This window comes from Schistocerca americana, chromosome 5 (assembly GCF_021461395.2).
Source record: "Schistocerca americana isolate TAMUIC-IGC-003095 chromosome 5, iqSchAmer2.1, whole genome shotgun sequence".
Lineage (NCBI taxonomy): Eukaryota > Metazoa > Arthropoda > Insecta > Orthoptera > Acrididae > Schistocerca > Schistocerca americana.
In genome coordinates this window covers 305162648-305166429 of record NC_060123.1, presented here as the reverse complement: position 1 = coordinate 305166429, position 3782 = coordinate 305162648, and positions in this window count along the sequence as shown.

The window sequence follows — 3782 nt, the reverse complement described above, 5'->3', positions numbered from 1 at the left end:
CCTGTACCAGATTGTTAACATTTTGTTTAAACTACAATATTTAGAGATTGGCCAGCGGAAAAATAAACTTTTCGGAGAAGAGCTGGTGTGGTTTTTTTCGTAGCATCCCATTGGGAGTTGGTCTAAGAACATTGCAGACTGGCATATAGAAAGGTTTTTGCCTCTTCCCCGCATAGAGCTCTGAAGGAAGGCGTTCTTGGTCATCTTTCTCGTTGTGGCCGCTCTTCTGGAAACTCTTCTTCGAGACTTCCGCAGGTATTTCTACTGAGGGACTTCGACTGCAGTTATGCCTTCTATTTTGACCTCTGCAGCTACTTAGGTTATAGCCTAACTTGATGTACCGGAGCTTCAGGGGAAGTTGGCGCCGATAATGTGATTGCAGGCTGATGTGCTTGAGCCAGTGTTAGGCACGTTGCTCTAAAATTGAAGGGACCTTGTTTCGAATTATGATGTGCGTGATGGCTTGCTCGTGACTCAAGTAGTTGGGTTCCAGCAGGTGTTTTCATACAACCTACGATGATCGATGCAGTCAACATGTTGGGCGCTGATGACCTTGCTATTTAACACTTTCAGCCATAAATCGTCATCGTCGCGATTCAGAATCGGTGTGTAATTCATTCCCGCTGAACACGAGTTCAGTATCTGATGATTTCCTCTTTCCTCCGCTCTGTACCGCTCATTGTTGTCTTATGTTAATTGAAAGTATTTCGCAGATTTCATTGTACAAATTTCTCTTATCTTTTACTTTGGAGAATTTATTGCTTAGTTTCCAGATAATGTTTCTGTTTCTCCTCTTGCATTTTACAGTAATAAATATTGGTTAAATTGGACCTACACTATGTGATCAAAAGTATCCGGACACCCCAGAAACATATGTTTTTCATATTATGTGAATCGCGCTACCAGCTACTGCCAGATACTCCATATTAGTCATTAGACATCGTGAGAGAACAGAATGAGGCGCTCCAAGGAACTCACGGACATCGAACGTTGTCAGGTGATTGGGTGTCACTTGTGTCATACGTCTGTACTCGAGATTTCCACACTCCTAAGCATCCCTAGGTCCACTGTTTCCGATGTGATAGTGAAGTGGAAACGTGAAGGAACACGTACAGCACAGAAGCGTACAGACCGACGTCGTCTGTTGACTGACAGAGACCGCCGACAGTTGAAAAGGGTAGTAATGTGTAATAGGCAGACATCTATCCAGACCACACACAGGAATTTCAAACTGCATCAGGATCCACTGCAAGTACTATGACAGTTAGGCGGGAGGTGAGAAAACTTGGATTTCATGGTCGAGCAGCTGCTCATAAGCCACGCATCACGCCAGTAAAGAACATACGAGGCCTCGCCTGGTGTAAGAAGCGTAAACATTGGACGGTTGAACAGTGGAGAAACGTCGTGTGGAGTGACGGATCACGGTACAAGATGTGGCGGTCCAATGGCAGGGCGTGAGTATGGCGAATGCCCGGTGAACGTCATCTGCCAGCGTGTGTAGTGCCAACAGTAAAATTCGGAGGCGGTGATGTTATGGTGTGGTCGTGTTTTTCATGGAGGGGGCTTGCACCCCTTCTTGCTTTGCTTGGCACTACCACAGCACAGGCCCACATTGATGTTTTAAGCACTTCCTTGCGTCCCACAGTCGAAAAGCTATTCAGGAATGGCGATTGCATCTTTCAACACAATCGAGCACCTGTTCATAATGCACGGCTTGTGGCGGAGCGGTTACACGACAATAACATTCCTGTAATTGACTGGCCAGGACAGTGCCCTGACCTGAATCCTGTAGAACACCTTTGGGATGTTTGGAACGCCTACTTCGTGCCAGGGATCACCGACCGATATCGATACCTCTCCTCAGTGCAGCACTCCGTGAAGAATGGGCTGCCATTCCCCAAGAATCCTTTCAGCTCCTGATTCAACGTACGCCTGCAAGAGTGGAAGCTGTCATGAATATTGAATTCCCACATTACTGATGGAGGACGCCACGAACTTGTAAGTCATGTTCAGCCAGACGTCCGGATACTTTCGATCACATAGCGTATCTTTGATTTCAATATTTAGATGAACCCCTTTATTCCTTTCGTTATTATTAATTTTGGCAAGGACCGCATCCACGATTCATTTGTCGGGGCCATTAATTTACCAGTCGTTCCCTTTTCGCACAGTTTGTCGTATTATATTTGTGTCGTAGGGGGGAAGGGGGGCGATCTGCATATCGATAGAGTTCACTCGATACAGATCACAAGCACGGCTTGCATCTAGATATTGCCCAGTAGCGCCTTGAATCCCAGCGCTCGACTCACGTCGGCGGCTTGCATCATGAACTGTCTGCGTGATTGTGAGTAGTTACCCTGCCCAGCAAGATCCCTTGATCTCTTCCCGGAAGAGCATGTGTGGGACCGGCTGAGACGTCATCCTCAGCCAGTGCCAGTATACAGCATATCAGGACCAGTTACAAGACAAGTGAGCCGGCTTCCCTCTTGAGAGGATTGACCGGCTGTATGTCACCCTTCCCCGTCGAACCAGTGGATGCCTTCTTGCCAGATGAAGGGTGATGGAGGGGGATGGGGGGGGGGGAGGAGGTGTAATGTCATACTGGTAAGTGGGCTCATACTGCCAAGTTCTTTGTAGTTGTGATCGGTTTTGCAGTTACTGAAATGACATCACACACCCTCTCAATTCGCGGAGTTTCTTAGCGTCTCATCCTCCCCTTCTGGATGCATTACTTTTTTTATGGCAGGTGGTGTATAATTGGCGATCGCCATGTTTAAATGTGTTGAGCTTTATTTCTTGGGGTTTGTGGAATTTAGGGACTGCTCGCAATTACAACTTATACGAACCACAGGACAGTTGCCCGCGACATGCAGGAGTGCAGCAGCTAAGGGACGCAGGAAGACTGCGACGCACTCCGTGGTGTAGTGCGTCTTTCTGGGAGTCGAACAGTACTGGAGGACTTGCGGTCCTGGTGGCAGCTCGGAGTGGATCTATCAGATAGTAAAGTAAGTGTAAAATCGTTGTATGTCTCTGGAAACTGTTAGGTTGGTGCATAAGTTCGTCGCGGTATTGTTTTGTATGGTGGTATTTTGCTTGCTATGAGATGATTTATCGACTGTCATTTCTTATTTGTAGTTCAATGTTGCTATTTGGGCTTACATGTTGTCATTTTATCATTTGCAGATAGTGAGTGGAACCGTATTCGCTAGAAAATAGAATGCTAAGTGGAGAAATCGGAACATTTCCGATATATTATTCTGTTTGAGTACAGTAGAGGTGTGACAGCAGCGGAAGCAGCCAGAAGCATTTCCGCCGTGTATGGGGATAATGCCACTGGACAGTGTACGGCAGGAAAACGGTCTCTTCACTTTAAGGGGGATTGTTTTGCCATTAGTGACTTTCCAAGTGCAGAAATATCTTCGGAATTTGATGAAGATCATCTGTGTATCCATGACAGAAGGATTTTCTGGAATTTAATTCATCAGTTAGTTCACTCACCACTAAATACCACAATAAAGGGGACAGAACTCCTCATACTGGTACCTAGGTCATACACCTCTACTGCCCTGACCATGGAATCGAAGGTCGTGTTACTGAAGGCCCCCTCGATATCCAGGAATATGCAGAGGGCTATTTCTTGGAAGTGAAGTGCTTTCTCCACCCTCCCAACGAGCTGATGGAAAGCTGTCTCACATGATTTACCTGGTTGATATGGGTGTTGGTTTGAATGTAGAGGGGCCCTAATTAACCTCCTCTCCCTTACATATACATTAACCAGATTT